At 43.2% G+C, this 20219-nt stretch overlaps 1 protein-coding gene and 1 long non-coding RNA gene across 3 annotated transcripts in view; one reads left to right on the forward strand and one right to left on the reverse strand.

Annotated features, from left to right (window-relative positions):
- Gm11342 (predicted gene 11342) overlaps positions 1–13082 on the reverse strand; it is a 39252-nt gene extending 26170 nt beyond the window's left edge. The window contains exons 1-2 of the long non-coding RNA NR_167750.1: positions 13047–13082; positions 8463–8535 (exon numbers count right to left, since the gene is read on the reverse strand). This is a non-coding gene — a long non-coding RNA (predicted gene 11342). The remainder of the gene's footprint in view (positions 1–8462; positions 8536–13046) is intronic.
- Positions 1–20219, forward strand: part of Cmah (cytidine monophospho-N-acetylneuraminic acid hydroxylase) — a 149886-nt gene that overhangs the window by 35465 nt on the left and 94202 nt on the right. The window lies entirely within an intron of this gene.

Genomic DNA, 20219 nt, shown 5'->3' on the forward strand with positions numbered 1-20219 from the left:
TTGGATCCTGATCTTTTTTCCCATTAATTTGCTTATTTATTCACTGCACATCCCAATTGCAGCATCCCCTACCAGTCCCTATCACTTGGCTCTTCCTCCATCCCTCCCTCCCCTTCTCCTCTGAGAAGGGAGAGGTTCCCCCTGGGTACCAATCCTCCCTGGTACCTCAAGTCACTGCAGTGGATCCTGATCTTTTAAGAAAAGATTTATTTTATATTTATTAGTATGTGTGTGTGCAACTGTATGTATTTGTTATTTTTTATTTATTTTTATAGTTATCTATGTTTATGTTAGTTTGTTATGTAATAGTATTTATGTTATCTTTTATAGTATATGAAACTTTAGGGGAGTATTTTTTACTTATGTGTTCAAAAAGCTATGAAGATCACAAAAACTCAATCCCTTAAAGCAAATAAACATATTGAAAAACGTGAAAATAAAGCAGCCTTGAACCGAGAGTCACTGAAACAAAAGAGTGTCACATCTGACATGTAATACAGCAATGGTTAACAATTCTCACAGCCTCTAAGTCATCTGTGCAATCAAACAGTTCACCCTGAAGTTCTACGTCACTGCTCAGTCAAATGGGTCACAGTGAAATAGTAATCAATGTTGGATAGTTAATGAAAAATGAAAAAAAAGAAAAGGAGGAAAGGACATGATTGCCTTTAGGGATGATGGAAAAGAAAGTTTGCTATAGATAAAAAAGAAGACATAGTCGGAGGCAGACATATCTGAGAGAGTCCAGAGTGAATGTGACCCTGAGTCATGGGTGGGGGGGCAGGTGAAGCAGCCAGAGAGGCCCAAAAGAAGAGGGGTAACAAAAGTGGCTGGATTATAATAGGGAAGGGTAGCTCTTATTATATACATGCAGCTTCCTAGGCTGCAGAGTTCAGGGTAGGCAAACCAGGAGGACCCTGTAGGGTAAAAATTGAGGATCCTGGGAGAACCTGGCTGCCAGGTCCACTTTGATGTGTTAAATAGGCACACCACTATTTGTCCCAGGTTTGAAACCTAACATCCCAGCCTTTTTGTTGATAATAAATAAATGATAAGGGGCAACATATAATCTTCTAGGACTACTTCCTGCTGACACTGGGAATCATTTTTTGGGCTCCAAGGAAGCTGGAATGCTGGCCCATTCTGGGAAGAGCAGGTTGTTTCACCCACAGTCCAGGCTGTGGAGGACCAACTGGGGCTAGAAAGATGTTGTCAGGTTGGAGTAGTGTGTGAGGTGGGATGGGTGAGACTAGTCACTTTGAAGGTGTCTGGGATGCAGATTTTGAGGGGACACTGGGAGCTGGAAACTTGCTGGAGCAGTCTGCAGTTGATTTGACATCTGCTGGGACAGATAGACCAGAGACAGAAGGTAAAGTGAAGCCGTGTAGGGGAAAATTTTATCTTGGGTGTACACTTGAAAGCCGATAGTTGGGGGAGGGTAGTCCCAAGACCAGGGGAAAGATCCTACATTCAGGAATAGGGAGGTGGGGAAATAGGCTATTGGTTGACAGGGGTACTTCTCTGGAGCCCCTTTGACCTGTCAGAGGACCTGCTCACTCCCTGAAGCATACAATAATTTTTCAAATTTATGAAAAGAGACAAAAGTTTAAGATATATTAGCATTACTACTGTTTACAATCTGTACTGAAATCTGCACTGTATAAAAAGCAGTAGACTCATGTCTTTGAGTCCAAGTAAAAGCTTAGGGATGCAAACATGATTTTAGATTAAAAGCATTAACACTCTTTTTAAAGGCCTGGCATATAGATTGGATATAGAGAGATTTTTTATTTTATTTTTTGCACAATGAGAATTTTTTAAAAGTCTATATTTAGGAGACAACCAAAGTATATTTAAAATCTCGAGCTTGTGACTGTGATAATATTAGTAGTATTTTCCCAGGACTAGATTAATAGCTTATCAGAACTCCACTGATTAATGTTAAAACTATGAACTTTTGAAGTCTTAGAATACCAGTAGCATAGAAAGGGAAGAAATTTGAACAAGTTCTAATTTTTTTTTATATCTATACACCTTAAAATACCTTCTTAGACCCTCACATTTAAGCTTTCACACTCTGGGCCCCAAGAAAAAGCAAAAGATAACAAAAAGATTTAAAAAAAAAAAGGAAGACAATTTACAAAATTATAGGAAAATTAAACAAAAAACAAACAAAAAAACCCCCTGGTTTTAGAAGACAGAACTTTCACTCAGTTTTCTTCCTGGAAGCTAGAGTAGAGAACAGGCGACCCAGTTTATAGTCAGTCTTTACTATAAAGGCCTGGTCTTTGCTACTTTTCTTCTGTTATGTCCAAATACCTGACAAGAAGCTGGCCAAGGAAAGAAGGGCTTATTGGCGCTCACAACTTGAAGAAATAATGTATTGTCATGAAGGTAGATGCAGATCAAAGCTGGGGCTGGGCGAGGAAACAAAAAAAACAGATCGAAGTAGACTGAAATACACAAACCCTGATTATTAGATACTGATTTATTGATGGACTTATTACATCACCTGTACTGCCTATTCGCCAAGCACAACTCCACTTGCTACCTGGAACAGAATGCCCTGGAAGAAATAACAAAATGTTATTTAACAACCTGCTAACTGTCCTTGCTTTTGTTCACTGGTGACGTCTCACTTCCATTCTCAGTGCTATCGAGGTGCTTATTCACCTTGTGGAGGTGTCATCCCTACAACAAGATGAATGCTTGTGCTCATTAGGTCTCTAACCTAATAAGTGGCTGAGCTGCCTATTTAACTTATCAAAGTAGACCTGGCACCAGGTTCTCCCAGCCTTCCTCAGTCCCTACATGCTACGGGATCCTTCTGCCTGGCATACCCTGCACTCTGCTCTAAACTTCTTCAGCCCAGGGGCAGGGCTGCCCTGTCCCCAGATGAACTTTTCTATATAATCCAACTATTTTTGTTTCCTGGCACTTTCTATCTACCCTTTACCCTCCTCATCTCTTGGCCGGTGTCTTGGCCCAGGCCATGCTCTTGGTCGGCAGCTCCTCTCTTGTTCTCCCTCCCTGTCTCTCCTTACATGGCCCCGCTCTGTAGGGCCATGTTCACTCTGGACTCTCCCTCTGCCTATGCGCTCCCTTTTACCTACAATAAACCTTCTCCTCCACTATACCTAGGAGCAGATATGTCCTTTCCTTTTTTATTCATTCATTCATTGCTCACGTTTCCTTTTCTTCTCCTTTTCCACCTGGGATGGCTATTCTTGGTTGTTAACTTGATTACACCTGGAATTAACTAACCCCCCAAAACGCATAGGCATACTTGTGAGGAATGTTTTGCTTTTGAAGTGGGAAGATCCACTTCTTTTTGTTTGTTTTTGAGATAGGGTTTCACTATGTAGGTACTAGAACTTGCTTTGTAGACTAGGCCAGCCTTGAACTCAGAGATCCATCTGCCTTCTGAGTGCTGGGATTACAGGAGTGCACTATTACATACCACTGGGAAGACATGTCCTTTATCCAGATCTTTTAAGATGGGGGGGGGGGCGCACCCACCTCTAATCAGGGCCATGACTTCTGTTGGCAGCCTATATAAAGAACATGGAAGAAGGAAGTTTACTCTTCTTACATGTTTGTTCTTGATCTCCCTAGCAAGTCCATTCCTTACTGGTATTAGAGACTACTTCTTCAGGACTCTAGCATATAATGAAGACAAGTGAGACATCCAGCCTGTGGAGTGAACAACTACTAGATTCTTGGACCTTTTATAGGTAGTCAGCCATCATTGAACCAGCTGGATTACAGCCTGTAAATCATTCTAATAAACTCTCTATATAATATGTATCATACCCCCTATATGTAAATACATATATATTTATGTCTTAGTTAGGGCTTTACTGCTGTGGACAGACACTGTGACCAAGGCAAATCTTATAAAGGACAACATTTAATTGGAGCTGGCTTACAGGTTCAGAGGTTCACTCCATTATCATCAAGGTAGGAGCATGGCAGCATCTAGGCAGGCATGGTGCAGGAAGAGCTGAGAGTTCTATGTCTTCATCTGAAGGCTGCTAGCAGAATACAGACTTCCAAACAGCTAAAGTGAGGGTTTTAAGCCCATACCCACAGTAACATATGACACACCTACTCCAACAAGGCCAGATCTCTTAATACTGACACTTCCCGGGCCAAGCATATACAAACCATCACAATTTATATTTTTATATTTCCATAATACATATTTTCATTCTATAAATCCTGCTCCCATAGCGAACGCTAACTAATATACCACACAAGTCCAAAGCTTGTGCAGATGGTGCCACCCTTGTTCAGGGTGACTCTTTCCTCTTCAGTAAATCCTGTCTCAAACTCTTTCACAGACAAACAGAATTATGCCTCCGTCTCCTAGATGATTCTAGACCCATTCGAGTAGACAGTGAAGACTCACCATCACAGAACCCTCATTGCTTTTTTCAATCCATGGCTTAATATAGGTTGTTCTGGCCAGAAAGTCATTCCTCCCTCAATTTAGCCAATGTGAGAGGCCATGCAATGGTATAGGCTCCTTTTTATAACATAGGAAGCATTTAGGATGCAACTAATATGTAACCAGCCTAGTGATAGAAGGGTGATTGTGGCCACAACAATTGTTCTTTCTACGTATTGATTATATGTCAACTAGGAGCCCAGCAATACTGTGCTTGAGCTATTATCATATGGAGAGACAGAAGTATGAATATGGATAACAGAACTCCTCCATTCAAGGCTTAGGGAACATCTTACAAGAGAGGGTGGAAAGATTTTAAAAGCTAGAAATGTATGCTGCGAGCTTCTGTCACTTAGATGCTACAGCTTTGACACCTCAACAAAATGGCTGCCAAACAATGACAACACTAATATATATACTAATATGAAGGTAGAAACCTCACAGGGTCTCTGCCCTATACAACTACAAACAATTTAAAAACTACCGAGAGAGGAAGAATTAATCTCCTCCAGAGATGAACCACCTAACTAACTATACAATAACAAGTGGTTAGCCCTGAAATCATGTTCACACAAGCAACGCTAAATAGACCCAGCAAGTTGTGTTTATATATTTGTACACTTATATGTATGTAGCAATAATAAGTAAAGAAAAAGAGACCATGAATCTGAGAAGGAGTAGAAGAGAGAGGGTATGAAAGGGGTCAGTTGGGAGAAAGAGAGGGGTGGAGAGATGATGTAGTATTTTAATCAAAAATAAAAAATAGCAGGAAAGACTTTGAAGAAATCCAAAGCAAGTATCTAAGAATTGTGAGTCTGCTGCTGATTATCCATACTGAGTGCCAGATAAATATGGTAGTGGATGCTCCATGTCATAACTTCAACCTCAACAACCTACGTAGGTGGCACTATTTTCCTGTTACAGATATGGAGACTGGGGCTTAAAGAGGAGAGGTTCTGATCTGTACCTGGAGCTGACCCTGTGCCACAGCATTTAGTAACTAAATCCCACTGGTAGAGAGCTGGTCTCCAAGGAGTGCACAGCTCCTAAGAGGACAGGTGAGACCACCACTTCTGCTTAAATTCCTGGCCCAAGAGGGACCTCCCCAGAGTCCTCAGGACACAGAAACAGAGGAGCAGCCAGGGACAGGATTCTTCCAGTTTTTGTCTGTTCCCCAGACTTGACCCTATGTCACAGCTTTCCGTACCCAAATTCCCCCCAGAGAGAACTGGTCTCCCAGGAGTACTGACACACAGGCTTGAAGGAGGGGCAAGCCACAGTCAGAGACAGCAAGACCAGTTAACACCACAAATAACCAGATGGTGAGAGGCAAATGCAAGAAAATAAGCAACAGAAACCAAGGCTACTAGGCATCATCAGAACCCACTTCTCCTACCACAGCAAGCCTGGATACCGCAACACATCAGAAAAACAAGTCTCCGACTTAAAATCACATCTCATGATGATGATATAGGACATTAAGAAGGACATAAATAACTCCCTTAAAGAAATACAGGAGAACACAGGTAAATAGGTAGAAGCCCTTAGAGAGGAAACACAAATACCCCTTAAAGAATTACAGGAAAACACAACCAAACAGGTGAAGGAATTGAATAAAACCATCCAGGATATAAAAAATGGAAATAGAAGCAATAAAGAAAGGGAGACAACCCTGGAGATAGAAAACCTAGGAAAGAGATCAGTAGTCATAGATGCAAGCACCACCAACAGAATATAAGAGATAGAAGAGAGAATCTCAGGGGCAGGAAATACCATAGAAAACATTGGCACAACAGTCAAAGAAAATGCAAAAAGCTCCTAACCCAAAACATCCACGAAATTCAGGACACAATAAGAAGACCAAATGCAAGAATAATGGGTATAGAAGAGATTGGATATTCCCAACTTAAAGGGCCAGTTAACATCTTCAACAAAATTATAGAAGAAAGCTTCCCTAACCTAACAAAAGAGATGCCAATAAACATAGAAGAAGCTTTCAAAACTCCAAATAGATTGGACCAGAAAAGAAATTCCTCCCATCACATAACTGTCAAAACACGAAATGCACAAAACAAAGAATATTAAAAGCAGTAAGGGAAAAAGGTCAAGTAACATATAAAGGCAGACCTATTAGAATTACACCAGACTTTTCACCAGAGACTATGAAAGCCAGAAGATCCTGGGAAGATGTCATACATACCCCAAGAGAACACAAATGCCAGCTCAGGTTACTATACCCAGCAAAACTCTCAGTTACCATAGATGGAGAAACCAAGATATTCCATGACAAAACCAAATTTACATGATATTTCTCCACAAATCCAGCCCTACAAAGGATAATAAATGGTAAACTCTAACACAAGGAGGGAAACTATACCCTAGAAAAAGTAATCTTCTTTCAACAAACCCAAAAGAAGATAACCACACAAACATAATTTGACCTCTATCAACAAAAATAACAGGAAGCAACAATCACTATTCCTTAATATCTCTTAATTCAGCAGTTCCTCAGAAAATTGAACATAGTACTACCTGAGGACCCAGCTACACTACTCCTGAGCATATACCCAGAAGATGCTCCAACATGTAATAAGGGCACATGCTTCACTATGTTCATAGCATATGAAACAACCCATATGTCCCTCAACAGAAGAATGGTTACAGAAAAATCAGAAAATGTGGTTCATTTACACAATGGAGTACTACTCAGCTGTTAAAACAATGACTCATGAAATTCACAGGCAAATGGATGGATCTAGAAAATATCATCCTGAGTGAGGTAACTGATTCACAAAAGAACACACATGGTATGCACTCACTGTTAAGTGGGTATTAGGCAAAGAGTGTGGAATACCCATGAAACAACTCACAGACCACATGAAGCTCAAGAGGAAGACCAAAGAATGGATGCTTCAGTCCTACTTAGAAGGAGGAACAATATAGTCAAGGGAAGTACAGGGTGGGAGGAGGAAAGGAAGGGGAGAGGAAAAAGAAGGGCAGAATTAGGTATAGGAGGAAATGTACAAAGGGTCAGGAAATTGAACAAAGGTGTGTGGCAATGAGGGATGGGGAACTGGGGTAGAAACCAGAAAGTCACAGATGCCAGGAAAGCAAGAGCCTCCCAGGACCCACAAGGAAGACATTAGCTGAAATACTCCACAAAGGAGAGGGAGAACCTGTCGAGACCACATCCAGAGGTTAGGCATGGCACCCCTGGTTGAGGGATGGGGCCACCCACCCATCTCCAAAAATTTAACCCAGAATTTCTCCTGTCTAAAGGAAATACAGTGACAAAGTGTGGAGCAGAGACTGAAGGAAAGGCCATCCAGAGACTGCCCCACCTGGGGATCCATCTCACATACAGACACCAAACCCAGACACTATTGCTGATGCCAAGAAGTGCTTGCTGACAGGAGCCTGATATAGCTGTCTCCCGAGAGGCTCTGCCAGAACCTGACCAATACAGATGTTGATGCTTGTAGCCACCCATTGGACTGAGCACAGGGACCCCAATAGAAGAATTAGAGGAAAGACTAAATGAGCTGAAGGGGTCTTACCTGGCATCAATGGGAGGGAAGGCCCTTGGTCCTGAGAAGGCTTGATGCCCCAGTGTAGAGGAATGCTAGGGCAGTGAGGCGGGAGTGGGTGGGTGGTGGGAAAGCATCCTCCTAGAAACAGGGTAAGGGGGGATGGGATAGGGGGTTTGCAGAGGGGAAACCAGGAAAGGGGATAACATTTGAAATGTAAACAAATAAAATAGCCAATTTTTTTTAAAAAGAGGAGAGGTTCATACAGTAAGTGTTATGGCTAATTCTGTCAGTCTGACAGGGTCTACAGTACCAAGGAGACTGGCCTCAAGTCACATCTGATTCAAGAAATTATTTAGACTAGGTTAGCCTCTGGGCGAGCCTGTGATTAGGTAGGAAGTAGGAAGAACCACACTATAGAAACTTCCTCTATCTCGAAGTGCTCCTGGCTGTCTTCTCTACCCCCAAACACACAGATGGTTTACCTTTGTAGAATGTCCTGTCACTGTGTCATTCAATCACTGTGACATTCAATCTAGACTCTTCCCCAGGACGAACCTGTGTCATAAAAAAAAAAAGGGACTTTACTTTTGGTGGGGCTTAAGGTGACATTACTAAGTCTGCTGCTTCAAGCTGTTTCTCACTGTGTCTGCCCCAGAGATCCCCCTGTCTCCACATCTCCAACTCCAGGATTACAAGTGTGCACCGCCATAGGCTTGGCTTTTTTAATGTGAATTCTGGGGATCAAACTCAGATTCTTTTTCTTGCTTCGTAGATATCTTGCTTGGTAGACACTTGACTGAATCACCCATCTCCTCAGCCCTCTTACTGTTCTTAATGCCTCACGGTGCCTAACTTATAAGTTAAATACTTTCCCTCTCTGTTTCTCTGTCTCTCTGTCTCTCTCTGTCTCTCTGTCTCTCTGTCTCTCTCTCTCTCTGTCTCTCTGTCTCTCTCTCTCTCTGTCTCTCTCTCTTTCTGTCTCTCTCTCTCTCGTGTGTGTGTGTGTGTGTGTGTGTGTGTGTGTGTGTGTGTACGTGTACACAGGGAAAAACATAGATGAATTTGTATCACGAGGTAGGCTTTCTATAAGCCTAGGAAGGTCAGGGGCTGCCCGTGCCCCGTGAAGCAAGGTGTGGATTGGATCTCTCTCAAAACCCCAGGAAGAAAACATTCTACCCACACGTCAGCCTGACATTTCTGCCTTCCAAATCCATGAAAGTGGGCAGTGCATGAACATCCATGTCCTCACGTGGCTTCTGAGTTTGTGGGCATTTTCCTCTCCACTAACGGTTGAAAGCTGTGATGAGAAAAGACTAGTGTACACCATGCTGTCAAAATGACAGCTTATATGGACACCTCTTGATTCCAAGAGTTTGGCTGCAAGGATCCAATCTTATCAAAGAAGCCTTTCATGCCCAGGATGCAACTTTGTGATTTCTTTTTATCACGGCTTGCACTCAGGTGTGGTACCTGCCCTGGTGCTTAGCTTTCAGTTATCTCCCCTTGCTTCTCAGTTGTTCCTGTCCACCTTTGTCCCTTTTGACACACTGACATTCCTTGGAGTGAACTTGAATTCCATAAAAGAACTTTCTCCCAGTCACGTCTCTCTTTCAATCCATCTCTCCCAACTTTTCTTCCTCCCTTCCTCAAAAAGCTAAGGCAGAAGGACTGCTGTGAGTTCAAAGCCACCCTAGGCTACACTGAGAGTTGTTATCTTAAAAATGAAACCAAACATAACCAAACACCCCACCACCACCACCACCAGCAGCAACAACAAATATAATTTATATATTTTTATATTCTAGGGGAACTTACTCTCGAAGTATAATTTCTTAGTTGAAGGATACTTGCATTTATTTTTTTAAAGATTTATTTACCTATTTTTACTTTATGTGAGAGAATTTGACTGCATGTGTGGATATGCACCGTTTGGATACAGTGCTCATGGAGGCCAGAAGTGGACATCAGAACCCCTGGAACAGGAGGGCAGTTAGGCTCTACCGTGTGGGTGCTGGGAAATTAATACAGATGCTATAGGCCAATATGAAAAATGACTCAGTTCATGTTAACTGCCTGGGGCCAGGGGAGATCAGCTGAGTAATAGGATAATTTTTCAGTGTGTTCCTTTATGTCTAAAAAGAGCTGCTGGCTCTGGACAACCTAGCTGAGGAGACTGAGCCAGCCTGTGGTAGCGTTGGCATTCCAGCTACTCAGAGGCTCGTGGAGACTGTTCTGGCTTTCAGTATGCACACCCCCAATCTCCTTGCAAACTTAGGCAACTGGTATACATTTCTCTCTCGCTCCTGGCCTCAGTAGGCCCTCTTTGCTTAGAGGGCCACATATTCTGTAGTCCTGTGACAGAGTCACGGCTCACCTCTTCTGCAGTGTTCTACATCAGGAGTGCTTTACAGCTAGAACCTGACTTCCTCTAAGGCATACGGTACACAAACTCTGAGGGACACACAAACTGAACTGGTTACCTTCATGTTGCGCTAACCTGAAAAGATGCAGTCTAAAGAAGGGTTTACTATGCCTTACAGCAGCACTATCTGTGGTTTGAGGGTACAGTTTGTTGGCATTTCATTTAAGCTCTGCCCCAGTTATCTGGCAACAGCCAGGTGTGCCTAACTCACTATAAAAGGGGCTGCTTGCCCCCTCTCTCTCCCTTGCTCTTACTCTCTTCTTTTCTCCTTTTGCTCCTGTTCCCTCTTCCTCCTCACTCCACGTGCTCATCACTTGCTTCTACTCCTCTTTTCCTCTCCCTCTGTCTCTCCCTCTCCCTCTCTCTTTCTGCTTTTCTCTCAACTCCCCTCTCCGTGCCCTGAACAAACTATTCTATACTATACCGTGTGTGGCTGGTAACTCAAGGTGAAGGGATGCCGCAGCATGGGCCTGCAGAGACACCCCTTTCCCCCACACCATACCTGCCTCCACCAAACGTATTCCTTCCTTCTTATCTTTTTATAAAATACAACACAGTCCATCATGGAGAGGAAGACATGGCAACAGAAGCTTGAGGCTGCTTACTCACATAGGACAGGTCAAGGAAACAAAGACAGACCTGGAAGCAGGGCCAGCTAATAAACCTTGAGGTCCATCCCCCAGAGATCCACTTCCTTGAAACAGCACCACCAATCTGGGGATAAAGTTTTCAAACACTTGGGCCGTAGGGGGACATGCAAATCTGGTTCTGACTGTGCCTAGCCAGGGCTGTACAGTAATGAGGTTGCTCAGACTCTGTGTGCTCTGCTAGGACCCTGTGTTTTACATGACGTTACTGGCATGTGTGACCTCTAACATGACAATACCTGAAAAGGTTTTACTTTGTATTAGTAGAAATCAAAGGATTACTGAAATAAGTGTGTGTGCGCGTGTGTGTCAATAAATTCATCATTATTAAGCAGTTTACATTCTTGTGTGTCTAGTGATAGGGGTCCTTTCCAGACACCTATGTGTGGATAATTTGTGGGACCCAGGCTTCCTTTTAACCTGGTGCCTTGCCTCTGAGAAGAATTCCAAAGAGAACGGGCTAGGTGGATGACCTGCAGTGGCAGACCATTGGCAGAGGAAGTGGATCTCTGCCCTTGTCTCAAAAGGCACTGATGAGAAGCGGTGACAGGACTGGAAACAGAGCTCACCCTTTCCCTCAATGACCCACATCTTCCAGCTGGGTCCCACAGCCCACAGGCTCCACACCCCCAGCAAGGCCACTACTACCTCTGCCCTGCTCCATTGTCTTTACAAACTCCCACTCAGACTCATGGGAAGGTACAAAGTGAGAAGAGTGGCTTTCATGGTCTAAGAAGCCTGTGGGCAGGGTCACAGACAACAGCCCAGCCCCACTGGGGAAAGAGCCCACGAGGCATTCTTATCTCTGTGAAGCCTTTTGTAGGAGGCTGTAGCCTCCCCTTAGGCTGCCCGAGCTGCACCTGAAAGATGGCACCTGCTGGATGCAGAGCTGGTGGTGTAAACAAGTCCATATTTGGTGAAGATGCGCCCCTGTCGCCCTGATTGGCTGAAGCTGTGTGCCTGGTGAGGTGACGTGGCCTGCTGTGAGTGGATGGGGGCTGAGAGTATATAAGAGTGAGAGGCTCCGGGTTCAGGGGAGAGAGATGAAGAGGAAGAGAGATGAAGACTGAAGATTGCTGAATAAACTGCTGATAGAAGAACTCATTCTTGCTGGTCGAGGGCGGATGCGACAGCCTTTCTTTTTATGTCTTAACAGGAAGATATCTGGTCAAGTGGATGAGCGTGGTATAAAATTGAGACCTGTAGAACCATGAGGAATGACATACTCATCTAACCTGGACTCTCACGCTTAGAGTTATGAATCATACATCTTTTTTCTTTTCAATCCTTAACACACTAGGGGAGGGGAGATAAGGAGGAGGAAAGAAAAGAAGTTATATTCATACTTAACAAAATATTCATCTCATTTAAATGAAAAAAATAGAGTCACTGTAGGCTTGGGAGATAGTTCATTTGATAAAATGCTTGCCTTCCATCTCCAGCTCCTGAATTCAATGCCCAGACACCACGTAAGAGAAGCTGTCCTTGCTCAAAGTTCCAGCTCTGGTGAAGTAGAGACAAGCAGATCTCTAGGGTTTTCTGGGCAGCGAGCCTTGCATATTTCACAAGTTCCAGGACAGTGAGAAGCCCTGTGTTACAATAAAACAATGACATCTGAGGAATGGCACTCAGGGTTGTCCTGTGGTCACTACATACTTTTAACCCTCCCAGGGCGAATGCACTAAGAATCTATGATGGGGATGGGGGAGGTGGAGGTACAGGCTATGACATGTTTCTTACCATAACCCTAACCATTTGAACTTAACAGTTATCTGCAAAAGTTTCATTTACAAAGGAATCCATGCTGGCACAGAAACAAAGTTCTAGGTAGCATACAAACTTTCTAGGCTTCCTGAGGAAGCTCCATCCTCTCTGTGCTGTGAAGAGCCAGTATAAGCATGTTCCCAGGCCCAACCCATGCTTTTCCTACTGGAATGCCAGATTCTACCAGATCAGTTCACAGATAGCTCAACAGAAGAGGAAATAAGAGAACTCACTTAAACGTCTGTTTCTTGAGGCCACAACTGCAATGCAAACACAAGTCTTTGCTTAAGAGTTTTCAGCCCCCAAGCCCCTTCAACAGGGTGTGTTGGCACTTGCCGAGGAAGTGTAATGTTGCTTCCTGTTTGATGCTAACCACAGCCAGCCTGAGAGTTCCCAGAAACTGCTCTGCTGGTTTTGAATGGCAGGATGCTATCACAACGGAGAAAGTGGTGATGGGCAGGATTGTCTGAACGCTATTTAAAAGTGTGACCCAGTCTTTGCCTCAAAGCAAGAGGACTGAGGAGTTTCATTAAGAAAGAGAATGAAGAACTGGTATGTTGGCTTGCTTGACAAATGACATTATATTATTCAGTTCAATGTTTACTTTTTTTTTCTAGCTACATATCAAAATCTTAGAGTGGGATTCATAGTTGATGCTTCCTGATTACATTGGTGGCAATCTAGCCAAGTCCTTCTTTGAAATATATTGGGCACATTGTTCATACCTATGGGGTTGAGCTGTTGTGGGAGTCTTTCTGGAATAAGCACTCTGGAAGAGAGTTGTCACGGTGGACTAAAGCCAGGATAGCTCCTAAAAGGCCTTGGTCCTACGTCCAGTTTGCCTTCTCATTCCGTACTCTAAAACTACAAGGCAGAGTATTGAGTGTTCATGTTGGTGGATTTTTCCTTTGATGAGTATGAAATGTCTTTTCTTATCTTTTTTGATAACTTTTAGTTAAAAGTCAATTTTATTCAATACTGGAATGGCTGCTCCAGCTTGTTTCTTGGGACCATTTGCTTGGAAAAATTTTTTCCTGCCCTTTCCTCTGTGGTAGTGTCTGTCTTAGTCACTGAGTGGGTTTCCTGTATGCAGCAAAATGCTGGGTTCTGTTTACATATCCAGTCTGTCAGTAGTTTTTTTTTTTTTTATTGGAGAATTGAATCCATTTGTGTTAGGAGATATTAAGTAAAAGTGATTGTTGATTTCTGTTATTAAATATGGAACTATGTTTGTGTTGTTTTCTTCTTTTGGGTTTGTTGAAAGAAGATGACTTTGCTCTCCCTAGGGTTTCCCTTCGTGTGTTGGAGTTTTCCATCTCTTATTCTTTGTAGAGCTGTAGTTCTGGAACGATATTGCATAAATTTGTTTTTGTCATGGAGTATATTAGTTTCTCCATCTATGTTAATTGAGAGTTTTGTTGGGTGTAGTATTTGTGTTCTTTTAGGGTCTGTATGACATCTGCCCAGCATCTTCTGGCTTTTATTATCTCTGGTGTGATGTCTGGTTAATTCTAATTGGTGTGCCTCTTTACTTACTTGACATTTTTACCTTACCACTTTTAATATTCTTTCTTTGTTTTGTGCATTTGGTGTTTTGATTTTTATGTTATGGGAGGAATTTCTTTTCTGGTCCTGTCTATTTGGAGGTCTGTAGGCTTCTTTGACCTAGCCCACTCAGTCAGTCAACAGGTGCTCCAGCGCTGAAGTGAGGATTAAAACGAAATCAGACAATTAGACATTGTAGCATGACCCCAGTCAATTGTGAGACTGAAGGCAGGTTTATCGTTCCCAATCTGCTTTTATACCATTTTAATTACATGCAAATATTAAGGGCAAGTAATATAATATGGAACTAGCAAGGTAATAAGAAAAGTCCCTTGATTACTCCCATGGCAGTTGTTTCCAAGGGCTTGTCAGGATGACCAAAATATCTGAGCCCACTTCCTTGTCCAAACACAAAATCTTGCCTGAAACCTACTTCTTTTTGTTCTACCACAGTCAGCAGCTCATTAAGGGGAACAGCCCATTGCATCAGCTGTTTCTCTAGATCAATCTGCTCCAGGTAGCAATCGAAGTTATACTTGGAAGTGAGCAAGGTCCTGCTAGGAATGCTAGCTAGGAATCAGCGCTCTAATCAAATCACTAGATGGTCCAACCAACCAGCATCTAGTGATTGGACTTTTCTACCTTTTCTGTTCTGTTCTTTCCTCTTCACCTTTACAACACCTTGAGAATCTACCTTGAAGCAATGAGATGTTACTCTTGGCATACTACCCTCATAGTTCCCATTTGTACCTCTAGCCTGACTGCTTTTAAATGACTTTTGACATTTCCTGTACTATTCCTGATTGATTAGAATAAAAAGAGCATTGCTCATCTAAAACCATGCACGTTCCTCCCTTGTCAGCTGTAGTCAAGTCTGATCCTTTGTGATTTTGGAGGACCATTGCTGTACAGGAATCTCTCCAGTTCTAAGAGTGACTGGGTTTTCCTCAACAATTGTTTGTTTGATCCGAGTAGAGAGGTGGCTATGTTGGATTTGTTGGGTGTCTATTGCAATGGCACTGGTGGTCACGGACCCAGCCAGGGCTATTCCTAGCAGGACTACAAAAAGTACAGGGGTTTCTTATTTCTTGGATCTAAGGGATGCAAGTACTGATGGACCTCATTTCCTGGGAGCGCAGGTAAGTCGGGACCAAGAATACGATTTCACAACTGATTCCTGGGCAGCAGGTATAAATACCCTCAGAGCAGGAGAAGTATGTCCCATTAGAAACCACTCTTCTTTTTAATGAGTCTGGTACAACCCGTTTTCTTTTCCACCACTGGGCTTTTTCTAGGAACTGACCAGGTGGCCCAGTTAAATGCATCCCCTTTGTGTTTTAAGCTGGGCTTTGGCTAATCATTCCCACTTCAGTATAAGTAACCTGGTTTGCATGTAAACAGACCCCACAGTCCTGACCTAGGTTAAGGAGCTCATGGACAGCACTTACTGAAGCCAGCATTTTGAGACATTATTTCCCCACATGAAAGGCTTCTCTATGGTCAGTTCCCATGTTTTTTCTCCCCCAAGAACCATTACAGCTTTAACTCCTTGTCCCTCTGTCGGCGCTCCTTTCCAGGTTCTTTTTGTGGCAAAGTCCACATGTCGCTTCTAATATCAATAAGCTCTCTGACAATCTTTCTCTGTCCTCTGGTCACTTATCTATAGGGTATCACTACCAGGGACCATTGCCAAAAGGAATCACAGTCTGTTTTTCCAGCATACGCAGTGCGATGTGGTTCAAGGAGTGATCTGGGACTGGCCCAGTCCCAAGTACCACCTGATGTGTTTATAAAAAGATAAAGAAAGGGGCAGTGATATGTTCTGTGGAGGTGTGGTGAGGTGTGGAAGAAGGGGGGTGCCTCTGTGGGTCCATGTTGAGGCATCCTTTCCCCCTGAAGGGCCAGCCACATGATGGTATAGTATAGAATAAAGTTAATTCAGGGTATGGGGAGGGGAGTTAAGAGGGTAGTAGAGGCCGAGAAAGGCAGGAGGCAGGGAAGAGTAGAGTAGTAGAGGCTGGCCATGAGTTTGTGGAGAGAGAAGGGGGAAGGAAATGGGGAGAGAGTGGTGGCCGGGAAAGCAAGAGCAAGAGAGGTGCAAGAAAGCAAGAGAGGGGAGCAAGCAGCCCCTTTTATAGCATCAGGCACACCTGACTGTTGTCAGGTAACTGTCAGGCAGAGCTTAGACAGAATGCTAACACCACCACCTGAAGGAGATAAGGCAGACCGTCTCTTGGGGACAGTTAGCTATATTGATGGGTTTTCGGGAATGGGAGTTGCCCTGGGACAGGGTTTTCTCTAGATTAATGGACAAGATGGAAGAGGCTGAGTAGGGGCTGGCTCAGATGTACCTCAAGACCAGGAAGGACATTAAGAGGACTGGAGCCATCATTTCTATTCCCAGGTCTTTTTGAGATGGTCAGTTTCAGAGGTTGGTCTGGCTTGGCTCTTGCCAACCAGTCCACGGTAGCCTTGGCGTGGGGGTGGTGTATCCATGGATTGAACTTTAGGGGTTAAGGAAGGGCGAGGATTCGACTTGTTTGTATGTGTGTAGTGTCAGCTAAGTCTTTCAAGAACTGCTGGAAGCAGGTGTGTCTGTATTCTCAGAAGTCTCCTGAGTCCTTTGGGAGTTGGGGAGGTGGATGGCCAAACATAATCTCAAAAAGAGAGTAACTGCCTTTATAGCACAGGCAATGCACCCTAAACAGTGCAATCAGCACAATTCCCAGCCAAGGGAAGGAGGTCTGTTTCTTAGCCATGTTTGGCCAGTACCAGGCTTTTATTTATTTTTTATTTTAGATATTTTCTTTATTTACATTTCAAATGTTTCCCCCTTTCCTAGTTTCTTCTCTGAAAATCCCCTATCTACCCCCCCCCCCCCCCGCTTCCTGGCCCTGGCATTCCCCTCTCAACAGAGGAATGGATACAGAAAATGTGGTACATTAACACAATGGAGTACAACTCAGCTATTAAAAACAATGAATATATGAAATTCTTAGGCAAATGGATGGACCTGGAGGATATCATCCTGAATGAGGTAACCCAATCACAAAAGAACACACGTGATATGCACTCAGTGATAAGTGGATATTAGCCAAGAAGCATGGAATACCCAAGATACAATTCAGTGCCATTTTTTAATAGTTCTATTTCTTCTCTCAATCTAGTCTTACGACTGGGTGGTACTGTGTGTGGAAGTTCCAAGCTAATTGTCTGTGCCAGGAGGAAAGACCTCTATGCAGGTTGAAAAAGGCACACAATCACCAGCAAGTATTAGTCCCCTCTGCTGGGCTGAATGTCAGTAAAGTCCACTTTCTTTCTTTTTTTTATTAAAAAGGTATTTTTTATTATAAATACATTTTAGTTGTAGCAGTAAAATACATTTTGTGTTACCATGAATCTTTTAAAACAAAATAACTTCACTGACAAGGGTCACACCGTAGACTACTGGGCTCAAAAAAAAAAAAAAAAAAAAAAAAAACCAACCAAACAAACAAAAAAAACAAAACAAAACAAACCAAACCAAAAAAAAACATGTCCTAAGAAAGTAGCATAAGCTAAGGGGACTCCAAAACCCAAGTTAGGAAAGAGGAAGAACAGAGAAAAGAAGCCTTGGTGGCTAGCTTTGGGGGTTATCTTATAATACAGAACCATCTTTATTTACTTTTAAGAATAAACTCTTCCGGTATTAGAGCCTCTCAGACGAGACATGGTATACCGCAAAGGAACAGAGTCACTGTTGTATTTTGCCATAGATTATGCTGAATCAGATGCTGCGTAAGTGGTGCTTGTAAGGTAAATGGACCAGAGTGGTTTTACATACGGCTTTCCCAATAGAAGACCCAGAATGAATCTACTGTGTGACGGATCCTATACATTACTGATCACTTTTAGAGAATTGTATTTTAAAAAAAACATTAAAAATAAAGCTCCTGTATCACTGACAATCAGGACTCTTTACTAAAATGCAAACCCCATTAGCTTTATAATTCAGAGAAAGTATTTGGACCACTCTATTCTCCCGGGATGCAACTATTACCTATAACCAGTACCTTTATGGGTCTCAAAGAATCAGGTCAGATGGCTGGCACAGAAATCAGATACAGTACTTGATGTATATAATGTCATATACATGGATAGATAGAAGCAGTCACCTTCCTGATACATGGAAATCAGGGACCCTTGTGGGGGGTGTCATTGAGAAACAATCTTAGGTACAACTGACACTTTGGGACTTCAACCTGGACAAAAGAGTCCTCTGACCTCCTGAAAGATACAAAGTGGTATCATGCAAGGCAAATCGCAAATAAACCAAAGTCTCTTATAAGCTGGGAGTGCATCGAGGAAAGCTGTGCTGAGCACACCAGCAACCCGCAGCTAGAGCTTCCTGGGCCTTTTATGTAGGAAGTCCTGGGGGCTAAGAACTCTAAAGCTGTGTATTCTATGATGGTCACTGTGTATTATACTTCTACGCCTATGCCATTCTACATTCTATTACCTTAAAAATAGATTTGTTTTCTTGCTAGCAACCCAGTAAATTCAAAGCCAGACTAGAAACCAGAAAGCAGAACCCAATACCCGCCAAGCTGCAGCCCAGGCTGAACATTAAACACAACACACAAATGTAAAACTATCCAAAGACCTATCAGGTTGATTACGTTGTAATCTCAAAACTAACGTGCTCACCCATGTCTGCTATGACTTAGGAGTCACTCATGCTATGCGGGTGGTGTGTTCCCTCAACTCTTCTGCAAAAATACAGAGGTCTTCAAGGTAGCTAAGGAGTCAGAAACAATTGCTTCTTTCCTGCCACATACAACACCCAGGCAGTGGTGGGAGCCTGGCAATGCACCATTGCCACTGCCCGGGGCCCAGCAGCTTCAAGGATGTGATCTCTGTTTTAATTTCTTTGCCTCCTGACGTAAGTAGCCCCCTATCTCGATATTGTCCTGCTTTGATATTGTCCTCTTGTTGTGAGAGGCTCTCCCCCTGTTGCAGGCTTCAGCTCCATCAATAAAAATTTTTGAATTGGGGAGTGGCTAGTCCTTCAAGTCTGGTGTATGAGGAGAAAATCTCTTTTATAATGTCTCCAGGACGACGGAGGGGCTCTTCCTTCTGTTCAGGCAAGCATGTGGCCAGATAACACAGCTTGGATGAAGAAGGACCTGGAGTTTCCCTCAGTGGCAGGCAGATGCCGATGGAGGGACACAATCTGGTGGTCTTGCATCTGCCTTGGTTCCTTGTGAGCCTGGCAATCTGAGGTAGCATCCCAGCAAGCTCTCCTCCTCTGGGGAAGATAATGAGGGCTTTCTTCAGGCTTAACAGGCTTTTCAGGACTGTGAAGGTCTCACACAGGACTATGTAGCCCCCGTGACCACAATAGTTCCTAAGGAGAAGTTGGGGTGGGGTGTATGCTTAGACCTAACTCTGTGGTGCATAGGGTAAGCTGGAGACATCCAGCTTCTCCTTCAAGAAGGTGCCTGCTTGACTGCCACATTGTTCCAAATTAGGAGCTCTTACCTGGGGCCATATGCCCCAATGTATCGCTTCCTATTAGGAAAGGTAAGATTTTCTTCAGGTAAAATGACCTCAATTGAACCACAGGTTGGAGCCCAATCAAATCCTATAACCACAGAATTGGGGGTGGGGTTGTCGCATTACAAACCTTCACAGATTTGCTCACCATCCCTTTAGAAGGATCCATTCTCATATTAAATGACTAGTCTATGTATTTCTCTGAGGCCAATACCAGTGCCTCAGTATTCCTTTGAGGCTTTTCCGTGAAGACGTAGGCCACCTTAGTATCCTACTGAGGCTTCAGATACAATCTTTTGCAAGGTGAGCTAACCTGTATTAGCTCT

The sequence above is a fragment of the Mus musculus genome, chromosome 13, assembly GCF_000001635.26.
Source record: "Mus musculus strain C57BL/6J chromosome 13, GRCm38.p6 C57BL/6J".
Lineage (NCBI taxonomy): Eukaryota > Metazoa > Chordata > Mammalia > Rodentia > Muridae > Mus > Mus musculus.